Consider the following 17,601-nt stretch of genomic DNA (forward strand, 5'->3'; position numbering starts at 1 on the left):
CATGCATCCACCCACCACCCACCCACCGACCCGCCCATCATTCATGCACCCCCATCCACCCATCCACCCATCCATCCATCCACCCGCACGCGCACATGTATGTGTTTGTTGTTTGTGTGGGTATGTGCAAGAACGCATGTTATGTGTCTGAATGTTCACGCTGTCCTGACAACATTGTGAAAATTATTGGAATATTTTGATATTGTGAGCATCCAGGCATTATGGGGTACACTCCTAATAAACATAACATCAGAAATCATAAACATAAATCATAAATCAGCAACATAAAAAATAAGCACTTGTAAGTGTCCATTTCTTTTGTGGGCGATGCGAGGCTCGAACCTTGTTTCCCAGCACCAAAGTCAACAGCGCTATCTGTATGGCCACATCCTTTCCCTTTGTGCCGGGCCTGTATTTTGCACGTCTTTCACTTATTCACCGGTCTAAGAGCTGTCGGTGCAGTATCCTTAGCACCATTATTGCTGACATTTAAATATTGCGGCTATTCTGCTCTTCATACTCCGGTAATCAATGTTTATACTCCGGTAATCAATGTTTGTTGGCTGCTGCCATTTATTCTGCTCTTTATACTCCGGTAATCAATGTTGGCGAATGTTGAATGTTGAAGTCGCTTTTGCCATTTAAATATTGCGGGTGTTCCCTGGTAAATGTAGATGCTATGTTGAAGTCATTTAGATGCTATGTTGAAGTCCAAATCAGCCTCCAAACAGCCTCCAGATGTAGATGCTATGTAATCGCTAGCGACGTAATGGGCCATGCGATGTTATAGCATGCGTCGTAATTGCATGCGTTGTGAAGCCTGCCGCGATATCCTAGTCGCGTTGCGATGGTAGCGCGATGCAATACTTTCGTTGTAATGGGTGTTCCACATGTAAAGCCCATGGAACAGCTTACCAGTGCAGAGTAATGAAGCACAGTGATTTGTTGTTATGTTATTTTAATGTGATATCACTCATGAATCACCCCAGCGGAGGACACAATGGCAGGACCAAACCACAGAGGTAAAAATAACCCAGGCTATTCAAAACTAGAAAAAAAATCATCCAGGAAGCAGTTTTAAATCTACTCGAAAAGCAAGTATACTCACTCTTTTCTGGGAATGTTTCCCTACATGTGCCTAAGAGAAGTCAAACTCATTGATAACTCTGTATAACTTTAGCTACCATGGGCTTCTGCTGCCTTTTAATGCAGAAGGAAGAATCCACCCCTGGGTCCGGTAAAAAAATGAAATCTTAAACTACAATAATTTTATGCAGAATTTGCAATAAGGACTAACATAACTCATCGTACTATCTAGTATTATACTCGACTGGGACATAGAAACTGAGTAAGTTAAACTGCGCTGAAGAGACAGAACAATTATCCCAGCACCAGCTGCCCTACATATCACTTGGCCAACCAAAGATCTCTGCATTCAAAATTCTAGGTATAAACAGGGAGACACTTTGAAGTGCCTCCGTGGCAGCTGAAATAAACAGACAATTTCTTAAACATTGAAAACTTCACCAGCTTAGTCAATGCAATTTGGGTTTCCTGTAACAATACTATGGATGGATTATGCTTGGCAGTCCAAGCTTTAATATCATACAATTTCTTTTGTTGTTTATCCCGCTAGGATTGAATGAAATAATGTACAAATGTTCTTTGGGTTCCTGACCCAATCACTTTTACATCTATTTTGAAGCCGTATTCCATTTAAATATTGTCCGATATCCCTTCAGAGCCACCATTCAAAAGCCCCAAACAGAAGCTCTGCACCATTTTTTATTAAATGGTTGCTTTAAAAACATGTGCAAGTTCTGATTAGCTGCCTCTATTTCACATTTTCCAGTACAAATATTGCAATCATCATTTAATCCAAACTCCCCATCACCCCTAAAGTGCTTAAAAAAGCCTTAACGTGATTAAAAATTCTAAAGTGCTACATGTGATTAGTGGCGGTCAACAAACTTGTATAAATAACGCATTCAAATAACTCATAACAATAAAGGTACCTCTCCCTTCTAAAGTGCCTACTTTGCTATCGACCTCCCTCCCTTTAAAGTGCTTAAGTATGCCTTAAAATGCATCGCAATGCAAAAGTGCTTCATGTGCTTAGTTTCAGTTGACAAACCTGCACAAATAACACTCTCAAGCAAACCATCACTGTGATGTAGCAGAAGTCTCATTTTATTTGTAGGGGTGGATCATAATCACATGTAGACCTTATCTGCATGTAATCTTGCAATTATTTTTTAACATGGGTGTTGGAACTGTGAAATGTATCAATGCAATTTCATGACATATTTTAGGTCACTGACAAGTAGCATGGAGAAATTAACATAGGAAATTAAAAACGGTAATGTGAAGAACTGGTGTTGTGGAAACTGACACCATTCGTATACTTTCAGGCACATGCATCAAGCTATGAGTTTGCGATTCCTTATTTGTGATTTTTAAGGAATCGCAAATAAGGAATCGCAAAACGCGATGCATTATAAAGTTTGCGAAAAATTAAGGAATCGCTACAAATCGCAGAATTTTTTGCAATTTCTGGTTTTTACGAAATCGCAATTTGCGAATTCGCAATTTCCGGAGTCGCACATTGATGCATTTTGATGACATCAGAACCAGGAAGTCTGCACTCTCATTTTCAGTGCAGAGGCTCAGGGAGAGGAGGGAGCTGGCTCTGGGAGCAGATGAGGAGTTGGAGAGAGAGATTGCACACACCTGACAACCAACTGAAAATGGAAGCTGCACAAACAGCAGAGGACAGCCAAACAGGCAGGAAAAGAAAAGTGAAATTTTCTGAAAAAGAAATTGAAACACTGATTGAGGGAGTAGTGCACAGCCATGATAAGCTGTTTGGCAAAGCTTCATTGAAAGTACCAGAGCAGGAGAAAAGGAAAATATGGATCCGATCCAGAGCAGAGTTAATGCAATTGGGGTGACACACCCACCAATGAAGAGCTAAAAAAGCGATGGTACGATCTACGCAGTCGGGCTAAGGTGCGCATTGCAGACCGGTTGAAGGAGGTACATAAAACAGGAGGGGGAACACCAACAGACACTGGAAACACTCCCCTGGAGGACTTGGTGGAATCCACAATCCAGCCTGAAGCTGTTGTTGGTGTGATGCAGCTGGACACCTCAGGAGCTGCACACACATCTGAAGGTAAGAGGAATGTATGTTGCCAATGTCCCAATTACTTAAGTCGGAACTTGAACTCAGCACAGCGTAAGTGCACACTGTAAAGCATTTACTACATTTTTTATCAAAAAGGGAAGTGCATCATGGAAGATGTAGGCAGGGCAAGCAGTTACAATGACAAACACACACATATGGAAAAAATTAATACAAATAGTGTAGCAGATGTTCAAACGAAATGAAAATTTAATAATTGTCAACTGTGACATGACCTCACAAGCATACATTAATGCTGTTTTGCACTGCTTAACCTTATAGATGCAGAACGTGGTGAGGCCGGGGATAGTGAGGTCCTGGAAATGCAGCACACCAGCGCATCTGAACATGAGGACATACCAGCTCTGCCAACTACACAGTCACGTGTACCAAACTCCCGTAGGGCACCTGTCCCAACACTGGTTCCCATGGCGTCAGATGATGAGGCCAATGCAGCACCTGAGGTCAGCCTTCGGCAAAGTACTAGCACCACAACTACACCAACACAGATCCATAGAGGCAATCTCAGAGTGCAACGGAGAAGACGCAGAGCACGCAGAACACAGCAGGTGGAGCAGACAAATGAGGTCTGGGGTGGCCTGGAGGGACAGATGCTTCGTACACATCGCCTGCAGAGCAAGAACACTCGATTAGTCAAGATGGAAATTGCAAAGATGGCAGAAAACATAGCAGTACTGTCCAGTAGTGTGCAGGAACTGACCAAGGTCATGCAGGAGGGGCATGCATCACACAATAGACAGCATCGGCAACTCATGCAGCAGCTCAAACTGCATGTAAAGTCAAACAATAGGTTGGCCACTACAACTGCACAGCTGGCACATAGGTCTGTGACCATGCAAACCCAAATATGTCATTGGAGCGGAGATGTAGCCAAAGCACTAGACCAGGTAACCAATGCTGTTGAGATGATGAATGCATCCACTAGTGGAGGCAACATGTCTGCACAGGAAGAGAGTAGTGAGTGTGCCTCAAGCATGGGCATTACAATAATGCCAGTTGCCACTGCAGTGAGACGCAATACACGCAGCGGCACCCCCTCCACTCGCAACGTGAGTCATGAAGATGCTGCCACAGACAGGCGTCTGGGGGTTCGTGGGAGAAAGCGCTAGGCTCCCGTGTACAATGTTTTTCTAAGATGGTGACGTAACCATTGTTACAATATGACCTTATTACTGACTTTCAAGTAATTGTTCCTTTTCATCTTTACATGTTTCTTCACAAGACTCTTGTGCCACTACTCACTTTGAAAGTGTGCTTCAACACCCTGGTCATAATTTACTTACATAAAGCTTACTTTTCATTTAATATACTGTGTTTGTGCCATCATTACTCACCTTAGAAGTAATTTTGTGCGATCTCCAATCTTCTCCTGTGCCCTTCTGCTGCGCCTGATCCTTGTAGGGCACGGTGGTGTTGCACTTGCTGGTTCCCATCCTCCAAGTCACTTTCAGACAGCTCCATTTCCAAACCTCCTTGTGTCGCAATGTTGTGCAGCATCGCACATGCTGCCACTATATTGCAGCATTGTTCAGGGTTGTATTTCAGTGCTCCACCGGTCTTATGAAGGCGTCTGAATCGGCTCTTCAGCAGCCCAAATGTGCGCTCTATGACGTTCCTTGTTGATATATGTGCTGCATTGTATCTCTTTTGGGTGGCAGTTGTAGGATTGAGATAAGGTGTCATGAGGTAATTCCGCAAGGCGTATGCGCTGTCACCTACATGTGAGGAAGCAAAGGGTGTCAGTGGGTGTTTGACATTGACATACGTACAATGAATGTATTACTGTATTGCACATATTTACCTAGCAAATGTCCCTCTCCAAATTATCCCCTTGCAAGACGGGTGTGAATGCCACTTTGCCTGAAGATATATGAATCATGTGCACTGCGGGGAAATTGCGCCACAATGTCCGTTATGATGTTTTTGGCATTACACGCAACCTGAATATTGAGGGGATGATAACATTTCCTATTCCTATACAAATATTCCTGTGCTGCAGGGGGACATATTGCCACATGGGTGCAATCAATACAACCCAGAACTTGTGGGAAGCCTGCAATCTGGTAAAACTCCTGCTTAGTCTTAGCAATGTCATGGGCTGCGGTAGGGAAACTTATATGTGAGCCTATCCTGACCATCATGGCATCAAGGAATGCTTTGAATATTCTTGATAATGCGCTTTGCGACACACCTCCTGCTACTGCAATTACACTCTGAAAACTGTCTGATGCCAGTAGATGTAGGCAACATAAAACCTGTGCATGCGTTCGGATTGCATTGGTCCTAAGAGTCTGTCGTTGCAGGATGGGGTCCAATTCATTGATGAGATCATGTATCATTGCTGGATTAAGCCTATACTTATCGTATATCTCGTCCTCCTGCTTTCCTATCAAAGTTATGCAGACTCTGAAGATGCGCTCACTGATTTGTCTCCCTCTCTGTCGAGCAGCCTGCAGCCTCACCCTCCTCGCCATCAGGTACAGCCCTGCCATTTTGACTTTTGGTAGCTCATTGTGGGTGTGTTTAAATCAGTTTCAGTTGATTTGCAGCTGTGTGAGATTTGCACTCATGATTACCACCTGGTTGTGTCCCTTCTTAATTTGCTATTGCAATTTTGCGATTTCTAGGAAATTCGCTATTTGTGATGTTTTATGCGTTTCATTTGCGATTCTTTATTTGCGATTCTGTATTTGAGAATCGCAAATAAAGAATCGCAAATGTTTTCTCAGAATAATTTTGCGATTCCTTATTTTTGTGAAAAAATACAGATTCTCGCAAAAATAAGGTTGATGCATTGCCACACAGTAATTTTTGCGAATTCTTAATCGCTTGATGCATGTGCCTGCAAATGTGTTAAACAATGATCATTCTATAATTTGGTAAATGTGATAGCTAGAAAGCAATAGAATTATGCAATTCTGTCAAGCTTAAAATGATATGTTCTTACGTTAGCTAAAGTCGTAGGCAGGAAATGCAAGTCCCTGACAACTCTTAGTTCAGAATTCATTGCTGAATTTCAAGTGCACTGTGGAATCTGTTCTTTCTCATGTTTGCATTGCAGGTGGAAAAGCATTCTTTAGGGAAAAGTAATGTCTTTGCTTTAGTGGCTAGGCAAGGAGAAAAGAAGTTGCTTGGAGGTGATAAAGACAGAGACCAATTCACACCGGAGAAACCATGGGAACTAAGGAGGAATTGTTAAGAGGAATGTACATATGGGGGGTGGCCGAGCAGGCGACTATGATGGCCGCCTAACTCGAGACCTCCGGAGCCATCACAGTGTTTAATTCATCCAACTGCTCTCATATGGGACGTACAGCGCTATAAATCACATGGTGGATGCCCTGACTCCTGCGCCCAGTGATCTCTCAAACAATCAAGGCTAGATATGCCCAGGAGACTGGGATCGTTGCGCTGCACCGCCGGGCCTGACATGGCCCTCTGAGGCCCCAAGTCGACAGGGGACTCGGGTGAGCCTGAGGGCGAGGCCCGGCGTGCACTAGCACGCCACAACGCTTGCCCTGGCAGACCATCCAGTCCAGCTCGCAGACCTCGCTGCCTTACCAGCTGCTCTGCTGCCTGCTCCGGAGCTTTTACCTGGGCTGACTCATGACTGCTAGCACCACAGCAGTGGAGTGCCGGCACAATGCACTGGAAAACCAACATGGTAAGATTCCATGCCGCAAGGGGGTGATCACCCGGCTCCGATCCCGATGTTCTGCTAATTATGCGCGGCAAGGGCCCTTGGGATATGCCCCTTCTGCTCGCGGCTGGGTTGCCTGGAAACCGGGACATGTAACATTGCCCCCCCCCCCCAGATTTTTCTCTCTGCCTGGGCCCTCTGGATGCGTGCACGCATACGCGCCTTTGCTTACTGCATTGGACTGCCCTTCAGGGCCTTTCCGACCCCAAGCAGCGGCAGCTGAATTTCAACAGGCAAGTCGCCGCATCGGGATGATAATGAGGGGGTCGCCGAACAAAAACAGACCCAGATGAAGGATGCTGCGGCCATCATGTCAGAGCTGAGAGTGGGCTTTCAGTCTATCAATGCCTGATTGGACACCCTGAATAGCCGACTCGATGACATCACTAGCCGCTTGGACACTCAGGACACCAGGCTGAACAGGGCGGAGCACTGGAAACCACCATAGAGACTGTTGCGTGGGGATAGAGGGGAGCTCCACGTCCACCAAGACTGGGGAATGGTCAGATATGGTACGGGGTAAGTATTCCAGTTCTGTACAGTCAAGAGAAGCTGCGGTGTAAGGTACTAATGGTCAATCCTAGATCAGGTGCCATGTGGAGACGAATAGAATGAATAGTTGCGAAAGCCGAGGTAATTAATGCACCAGGGTCGGCGAGTACTGTAGCCTGCAGAAGAGAGAGGAGGTCCCTAGTAGCCTATGGTTTCGTTACCCGACCGGAGCCAGCAGTGTCAGTAGTGGGATCCAATGTGAGGTTAAAGTCCCCCCAAGTAGTATAGTGTTCGCTTTTAATTGATGTATATGTGAAGCTATCATGGACAAGAAATCAGAAGAGTCAACAACAACATTCAGAGCATAGACATTCAGAGCATAGACGGCGCCGGGAAACCCTTTTTGGGTAGCTGTGCGCCATACAAGTGTAAAAAATAAAATAAATAAATAAGACATTGACCAATCGCAACTGTGTCCCACCCGCGGAGCCCTATACTAAGAGAAATCTGCCGTCTGGGGCAGGCACCACCGATAGCACCCTGAAGTGGATTAAAATGCACACCCCACAGGAGTAAGTGCGTTAACTATAAAAAAAGCGGTGCGGACACCAAGATGCTGACTTGAGACCATTCTTAACTTCCAGGTAGGGTGACTGCATTTTTCGTCGTTAGACGACTTTCTCAAGGCTGTTAACAAAAACATATGGTGTATAGCTGAAATTAATTAACACGAAAAGGGAAATATTGTTCAGATTTCCCAGTGTTTATCCTTAATATGTAACTCAAAGTAACTTGAAAGAGAGTCAACATGGTTCATGTGCAGTAAAATCCAATTAAAATAAGAGAAGGTGCATGATAGAGACCTGACCCCATTTATAGCCATAAAATACATGCTCTAAACAATCAGTACCAAAGTTAGTATAAAAAGCAGTGAAAGTACCGCCAAATCTTTTGACCAAATTTATGTTTGATGAAGCAAGGACACCAAAGACCAAGAGAAAACAAAAATACAAGAAATGTGCTAGAAAAAAGAAGAAAAAGAAGAGGCGGAAAGAGAAAAAATACTTTCAAAATTTACCTCAAAATCAGTATCCAAGTAAAGAAAACGCTTTCAAGTGTGAACACCCTTAACTTTAGTTTAAAAGGGGTTCAGAGATATTATTCTATTCCAAAATCATCCATACAATACGAAACTGTATCTGCCAAAGTTCAGCGCTGCGTCACTAAAAATGCAAGTATAGACTGTCTTTTAGTGATGAGCAGCAGTTCTAGTGCAAGAAATCAATGAATAGTTACTTGAAAATTATCCCAAGTGGATTCTCATAATAAAGGAAACAAAAAGGACCCTCACAATAGACTTCATAGAATAAAATATATCTGCATAACATCCTTCTTGAGTGATCCATTATAGTACTAAAGATAGTTACAGATGAACACTTGCTTTATTTATACAAAAAGCAAAGCGTTTGTCCAAGGATTGAACAAAACACCCATATTACCCAATCTTGGTCTCACTCAGTCTAACGAAATAGAAAAAGGCGCGAAGGTAACGACTTGATGTTAGCTCAAACTAAAGTGAGAAAGAGTCTAAGTTATATTAAAGTTAATACACCCATAAGTATGCTCTAAAAGTAAATCAAGCGTGTCACCCGCCTGTGGGCCCAGCCCTAGCTGGCTGTTTACAAGAAATTGCCATGTTCTGGTTGGAAAAGGGACAACAGGAGTTCCTTGCCTCCCCAATAGATGCGGATTAGGTAAAACAGGACATTAGGGATTTGGCTAGCAGCCGCGCTCCAGGATCCGACGGTCTTTCTGGGGACTTTTTATTAAGCCTACCAACACAAACTTACTCCGTACCTCCTTGAGGTTTACGATGAAGCCCTGCAAAGTGGCTCTTTCTCACCCACAATGCGTGAAGCCATTATCACACTCCTGCTCAAATCAGACAAACCCACCAATAAATGTTAATCTTATAGGCCATTGTCTCTAAGTAACCATGACTATAAGATTCTAGCTATGGGTCTTGCTATCAGACTGATATTACTTGTCAACACCACCCTATGCCCCTTTCAGGCAGGATTCAATCTTGGGAGATCAACCACTCAAGACCTTGGGTCGGTCTTCTCGGTTCTTAACCAAATGGAGCCTACCTTACCAGTGACAGCAGTCATGCTAGACGCGGAGAAGGCTTTTAATTCTCTGAGGTAGTCCTTCGCTTACGCGGTCATGCTAAAGCTGGGTATCCCCTTTGGGTATTTGAAACTTGTCCAATTGTTATATTCCGAACCAACGGCGTGGCTGAAGATTAATGGTACACTCACACCATCTCTTCCTCTGACTAGGGGCACTAGGCAGGGGTGACCACTCTCACCACTGCTTTTTATAATAGCCATGGACCCATTGGCCCGACACATTCAGGAACGACATCTGCACCGCGGTTTACAACTACACACAGGACCACTCATTGCCTCGTTCTATGCGGATGATGTGATGTTTGTACGTACACCTGCTGAAAATGTACCTCCTCTGCTAAGGGAAGTGGTCCGCTGGGGAGTCTACTCGGGGCTGGTTATTAACTGGGCCAAGTCCGAAATATTCCCATTGACCCCTAGCACAGCCCTGAGTGACATGGAATTTCCCCTGAAGTGGTGCACTGATCCTCCTAAATATCTTGGTGTTTATTTGCATTGTAAAGCAACGGAAGTCATCCGCCTAAATTATGGCCCAGCGATCGACAGCCTCGAGATACAAATCAACAAATGGATGAAATTCCCACTCTCCATGGCGGGTAGAATTAAAATCATTAAAATGGTAGTGTTACCCCTTTTTTAAACCTTTTTTTAAACATTCCAATTTCATTAACGATGCATTTTTTTACCACGCTTCGGTCGCTTTTGATAAGGTTAGTTTGGGCGGGTAGACAGCTGCAAGTGAGTTGAGCCACTTTGACTATGCCATTTGAACGAGGGGGATTTGGAGTCACGGACTTCTATTTGTATTACCTTGTGGCCCAGGTACATTTCACTTATCACTGGTTTCACCCTGATGCCCGACTTCAATAGCTTAAACCTGACGGCTCCCAGGTGCATCCCCAGTCCCTTTCTACATTACTGGCCAGGGGCCTTTCTCGCTGCCCGACAGAAATAAACCGTCTCCATGACATGCTGGACATGGACAAAATTGCGTAAATACTTAAAGTACACATCTTTATATTCCCCATACTTGCCACTGGCTGATAACCCGTGGATACTCTCAGCGGCCGAAGCGCTCACTAAAAAGACGCTAACATCACATAGGCTATTCAAATTGGGAGACTTTTTGTCCTGACCATAAGGGGACCTGCGACGCACATGGATAGTTTCTTGCTCCATAGAACACACAGCTCACTATTGAGAGTTCTACCGGACCCCACAGCTGAACCAGTCCAGTTTCTCCAGCTCACGCTCCTCATTACTTCCCCTAATAGTACACATTTGGTGTCAGGCCTATATCATTTATCGCTTAAGCTTCCACCACCTGTGGTCTCTAAAGTGCGTGCATCTTGGGAGCATGCTCTGGGTACTGCTCTTACTGATGATATTTGGAAATACTGCTGTTCCCAGATGCGCTATGTCTCAGGTAACTACAGGCATAACATATTACATTTTAAGTATCTCCATAGGGCTTATGTGACTTCCAAGCTGATGGCAAGGGTAAACCCTACAATTTCCAACACTAGTGTACGATGTAGTGCCCCTGGAGAAGACTTTATGCATTTGACACGGCAGTGCACGTCAGTATACGTATATTGCGAAGGTGTTTTCCAACAACTGTCCAATATGATAGAACATTCCATGTCTGACTCACCCTTGATGGCCCTTCTGGGATATGTGAAACAATTGAAGAGGAGCATTAGAAGGTTCTCAGCGATGGCCTTACTGATAGCTAAACACCAGGGGGCCCATTAGGATGGTGGGCGGATTGCCCCCGACAGGCTGGCGGTAGCCACCGCCAGCCTGGCGGGGGCAATCCTCCCGCCATCCTCACTGAAATGACCCCCGCCACATTAGGATGGCTGGGGGTCCACGGCGGACGTTAAGACCGTCCGCTGCTTTTCCGCCCCGGTCGCAAGTGGAAAAGGTTTAATATGGTGGCGGTGTCTGTTTGACACCGCCAGCCATATAAGTATGGGCCCTTAAAAAAAGTATGGGCCACTGTGGTGGGCGCATCCTAATACCCCCCACGGGACCCCCGCCCTTATGGCGGGCGGTCCCAATCCCCGGGAGGATGGTGGGCGGGCAAAGTCCGCCCGCCATCCTAATGACCCCCCAGGTGTTATTGCTGTGCAGCAGACAACAATCTCCGCTAGTAAGGACATGGATTGGAGACTTTACATATTGTGACACTTTGTGTGATACGTATGCCACACTTTTACCTGCCACATCACATCACCGTGACATTTGGCAACCGCTGAAAGATTACCTACAGTCCCATACTACTGACCCCTGAGGGAACGACCTACACCCTTACATTGCTGACTGAGCTTTCTGCATATAGGCTAAGAACTGTCCATAACCCAAAATATTCTTTGTGAGGGTAAAGAATGTACCTCTGTAACAGTAATATTGCTTTGATTTTACTTTGCGTGCTTGCTGCTTTGTATTTACTATTTCCTTTTTACTTGATTAGGATGGAAAATCTGCTCCTTTGCATTAGTTTGTTCTATTTTTTGTTTGGTATCGTCTGTATTGAGATGTCTCTATTCAGCATTCTGGTGACTGCTGGCTCTGTCAGTATGGATCACTGTCTAGCTCCATTTCGCGCTTGGTTGTAAACTTTTTGAAATACTTAATCAAATATATACAAAACAAAATGTTAATGTGAAACATAGGAAGTCAATATGAATAGGCGACATGAGCTTCTCTGGAGATCTGATCTGTTTCACACTAAAATGTAATTCTATTTTAAAATGTGATTTATCGATTCACAAATGATTGTGTTTTAATTGAGTAATCTGATAAATAAACGATTGTTGCTTTTTGGGGGGAAAAAAGGAATGTACATGGAGAACATTGTGGGAAAGTACTTGCATGACTGTACCCTTTATGAACTGTGCGCACTCTGTGCATTACGGAAAGCTACGTGTGGATAACTGATTGTTAAAAATAAGGAAAGTGCCCACTTCTTTCTTGTCTTCTGAGAGAGCATCTCAGAACGAGCTCTTTCTTTGCTATAGTGGCTTTATGCTATTTGACCCGTTGATGGTGGGGAAACTTCTTCAGAAGACTCCCATGTACTGACACATTTCCTTATCACTAAAAGGGCTTATGTAGGGATTTCACCTTACTGCTAGAGTATGGATAGATTTAATGCTTTTCATTCATCAACCTCGATGCAGGGAAATTTGAACTCATGCTGTCTGATTCTCTGTATCCTTCTTCTTGAATTGTTTGTTTTGATCATGCTACACCATTTAAATTGGATGCTTATTTTTGGCTCCGTGATAATTCCTTTGTATTTCTATACCCTCGTGTTGAGGTGTCTTTCTGCCCATTTATTTTTGGCTTTGTAATAAATGAACTAACCTTATATAGTTGTCTGTGAATAATTATGAATCCAGGAGAGTTATTGGCTAATTAACTGTGTATTAACGACTTTCTCCCCTTTGCACTTTCATGCTGCGAAAAAGAACCATTGGAGTATGCCTCCAGAAAAGGTTTAGAACTAAACTGGAGAGGTAGCTCCCCCTGCTAAAGTGCCTATTGTGCTCTCTATACAATGCAAAGTGACATTGGATAGCCTGTAATCTGTCTTTACTTGTTTAACTCTTCTTGACCTCATTTTAGACTCCACCCCAAAACTCTTCCTCCCCACCCTCTTCTCTGCAAATGCTCATACACTTATACTTTTGCAGTGCAGAACTACACATGGCCAACCATTGGCACTGGAACCCCTCCCATACAACAGAATGAAGGTAGGATAATGAAGGTAGGGACTTTAAATAACACAAGTTAGGAAATTATGTTAAATCAAATAATTTAATATATTTAAAAACATAAATAAATATAAATCAATTATAAAAATGTAACATATTTATTATTGAGTGTTGTATTACTTTTTAAATTCAAAAGGTTATTAGACATTTTAGAACTAAATAGGAAATACGTACTATTTTAAAATATTGTTCAACATTGCGTTATATTTATTTATATGTTTAATTATTTAATTTAACATTATTTCAATGATTTCCCACGGGCATTTATAGTAGGTTCCTACCCCTATTATTTTCTATGGAAGGGTTTTGGGGTATCAGTGAATGGCTATGTCCAGTGATGGACTCACTGCAAAAGTAATGTACTACAATAGAATAGAATACAATATATGAATACCCAAAAATAGTAAAGTTACTCAAAACTGTAAACCTATTCAAAACCTATTCAAAAGTGCAGTTTGTGAATCAGACCCAATGTGTGCAAACTGGAGATTAATACTGACTGCATGCTTTATTTGCATTTTGTGCACAGATCTATACTTGAGAACAAAAAACAGAGGACGCCCAGTAGGAATATAATTTGTGTCAGAAAGATTTGTTTTACCCCAGTTTATAGGTGAGGGTCTCAATAGCTCATTTAGTGCCAAGACAGCAGAGTAAGCATGGGGAAAGAAAGAAAAACTAGGTTTGCAATTTAAGTGCAACATTAACCTGGTGGAATTCCTACTGGTTCATGATTTGGCCTAGAGCACAAATAACATTTTTGATTAAAACCAAATATTTTTTCACTCACGTTTTCCACCTGTAGAAAGTAAGGGGAAATGTATATGGACACTGACCTAAAATTGGGTGACCACATACAGCAAGGGGCTTGGTAATTCCAAGTTCCGCCTGTTATTCCCTATTCCAGGCCATGAAACGTATGATGAGAGTGGTACCTGAGGTGAAGATAATGATAGAGATGTAGGTGCTTCGCCAATAGGATTTTCGTGATTGCTACAAAACAGTACGTTTTGGTTAATTGATTGAAAAAAATTAAGGGACTATATTTAGAAGCTGAACATGAAATCAAATATTGTAATAGCATTTTATTGCTTTGAACGTTTAATTAGTTTCATTTCTCTCCCAGAGTCTACCCCAGCATGGAACCCAGTGCTGAAATGAATTATCACTACATGTAGACTATCGAAGAAACTTATTAAACTCCATACATTGCTTTCCACTAGGTTTCCCATATATTACTGTCAAAACTGCAAAGAATATTGAAGTTCGTAATTGGTTTTTGAATGACACATTCCCCTATTCAAAGCGTGCAATACAATATTCCCACAGAGCATCATGCTGTTCCGCCGGAAGCCTCATTCTGAGCATGCTGCTGATATAGAGTTAAATTCACTATTCACTTATAGATGTTTGCGAATTATTCCTATTGTAGCCCCCCCCCCCCCCCCCCCCACCATCCCACGTGCTTAGTGACTTTGGTTTCACCTTCAATCTACACTGCTGGGTTTGAGTTAACACTATTATTTAGATTAGGGGCTCCTAGTGGCCAGGCTTTAAGTAATGAGCCCTGTTGCCAGCGGAAATCCCCCACGCAAGATTCTTGCCCACGTCCTAGAGCTATTTAAATCCTCTGTGATATCTGTGAGGTTTGCGGAGGCTTAGTCAGTTTGCAAGCTTGTGTCTCGTTGCTGTTTGGAAATGGATTTGCAATTCTGATAATGAAAAATGCCATGAAAGTGTAATTTTGTCGGTGTGATGGAGTGCACTTGGGAAAAGCTACCTGGCGAGTTACTGTCCCAAAGAGCACTACCTCTGCCCATTATATGCGCGCGCACACACACACACACACACACACGCACGCACGCACGCGCCGCGCACACACACACACACACACATGACGCCCATTTGACCTCACAGAGAAGATTTCAATGTACATTTCGCAAAGATATCATTTTATTACAGCTCACTATCATTTTATTAGATTATTTTTTGCATCCACAGTCTTTGGAAGCCCACAACAAGTTAGCAGGAATTACCACCATTATCATGTATTAAAATCTAATGAAAGGAAATATTATTTGGTTTTCAATTTCACACTGCTTCTCTGAGTAATTAAAGATGCAAAAGAGATTATGGATTTATAAAGTTCCATTCTTAGAATATCCTTTAAGTGTTTCACTTGTGACAGCAGGAAATATTCTTAGCACAGCGATTTATACTTCTCTAAACATAATAGTCTTAACCGTACTAAAAATACCTCCCACTAAGGCCCATGAAACCTTAATTGTCTCGGTCTGATAAGTCAAAATGTGAGTAAGTGAAAGATCAAGTTTCTCAAATCCTAGCCGCTACAAGAGATTAAGCAAACAAAGACATGTCAGATTAAAATAGTAACCAAGGAAAGAGACGTGAAAGGAGCAGATACTGGTGCACTCCAGATAATTTGAAATTAATGCATACAATTCTCTTATGGAAGACTACTACTTTAAGAGTAAAATCTGCATTAAAATATGTTAACATTGCGGTACTTTTGTAGTAAACAAAAGAGCCCTGGAATAATAACCATATTCCACTGAATGACGAGCAGGGGAACCCATTAAAATATCCCTATACTTTTAGGGTGTAAAAAAATTGTCTGAACCTCCCCTGTGGTGTTTTGGGTTGACCGTTCATCCACAATGTAGATGCAGAAAAACATGGGTGAAATGGCAAATTTTCAGGCCCATATCCATACATATTTAGGGCCATATGTAGGTAAATGGCATTTACCGAATCGTAAACACCGAATTTTACTGATTCGGTATTTACAAATCGGTAAATGCCATGTAGGTAATTATTCGGTAACAATTAGCGAATTGTTAAGATTCGGTAATTACCAAATCAGTATTTACAGATTCGGTAATTGCCATTGATTCCTATGGGCCGGCAATTACCGAATCGGTAAATACCGATTCGGTAAAATTACCGATTTGTCAAGGGGGACAGGGTGTCACTTTGACACCCTGTTGAAACCCTGATTCTGGCTTGTGTGCCTGCACACAAGCCAGGTGTACATGCACAGATGAAACTACAAATACCTTTCAGTAACGGCAGAAATCGTCCGTTACCAACCGGTATTTGGCCACCTACATTAGGCCCTTAGTGAGAAAACACACTCTCTAACAGTAGGTAAACAAATCTTGTTTTTTTAATTTAACATGCCCTTCATCATAATATGTGCTACGCAAACAAATGATGAACGGAATGCTGAATGAATCATACATTCACCCCCAAGCAAGAGATCTAGGTGAAATCCATTGTTCTTTTGCTCACCATGCCACCCCAGTTTAGACCCAGCCATCTGCAAATAGTCTTGACAATGTGCCTCATGGGAACAGTGCAGACCGAACAGCCAAGCCAGGTCGTCCCTGGACCAGAAACAAGCATCCTGGGACCGGTTTCTGGGTATTACCCATCATCAACCAGGCTAGCTTGAATCCAGTGGCACAGTGAGCAAGGGACCCACGTCTGGGCATACCCATCCCACTCAGGGTAAAGTGTTTCGCAAACAAATGATGGACGGAATGCTGAATGAATCATACATTCACCTCCAGTCAAGAGATCTGGGTTAAATCGAATCATACATTCACCCCAGTCAAGAGACCTGGGTTAAAACCATTGTTCTTTTGCTCACCATGCCACCACAGTTTAGACCCAGCCATATGCAAATCAGTCTTGACCCTGTGCCTCATGGGAACAGTCCAGACCGAACTGCAAAGTAAGGTCCTCCCTGGACCGGAAACAAGCATCCTGGGACCGTTTTCTAGGTATTACCCTTCATCAGCCAGGCTAGCTTGAATCCAGTGGCACAGTGAGCAAGGGACCCACGTCTGGGCATACCCATCCCACTTAGGGTAAAGTGTTACGCAAACAAATGAGGGACGGAATGCTGAATGAATCATACATTCACCCGAGTCAAGAAATCTGGTTTAAATCCATTGTTCTTTTGTTCACCAAGCCACCCCAGTTTAGACCCAGCCATGTGCAAATTAGTCTTGACCCTGTGCCTCATGGGAACAGTCCAGACCGAACTGCCAAACCAGGTCCTTCCTGGACCGGAAACAAGCATCCTGGGACCGGTTTCTGGGTATTATCCTTCATCAGCTAGGCTAGCTTGAATCCACTGGCACAGTGAGCAAGGGACCCACATCTGCGCATACCCATCACACTTAGGGTGAAAAGTGCAACGCA

The 17,601-nt window shown here is 43.2% G+C and overlaps 1 long non-coding RNA gene across 1 annotated transcript in view; it reads right to left on the reverse strand.

The window, feature by feature from the left end:
- Window positions 1-2,167: 2,167 nt before the first annotated feature.
- Window positions 2,168-17,601, reverse strand: part of LOC144771601 (uncharacterized) — a 111,351-nt gene continuing 95,917 nt past the window's right edge. Inside the window, exons 3-4 of the long non-coding RNA XR_013599382.1 lie at window positions 4,540-4,920; window positions 2,168-3,813 (exon numbers count right to left, since the gene is read on the reverse strand). This is a non-coding gene — a long non-coding RNA (uncharacterized LOC144771601). The remainder of the gene's footprint in view (window positions 3,814-4,539; window positions 4,921-17,601) is intronic.

The sequence above is a fragment of the Lissotriton helveticus genome, chromosome 8, assembly GCF_964261635.1.
Source record: "Lissotriton helveticus chromosome 8, aLisHel1.1, whole genome shotgun sequence".
Lineage (NCBI taxonomy): Eukaryota > Metazoa > Chordata > Amphibia > Caudata > Salamandridae > Lissotriton > Lissotriton helveticus.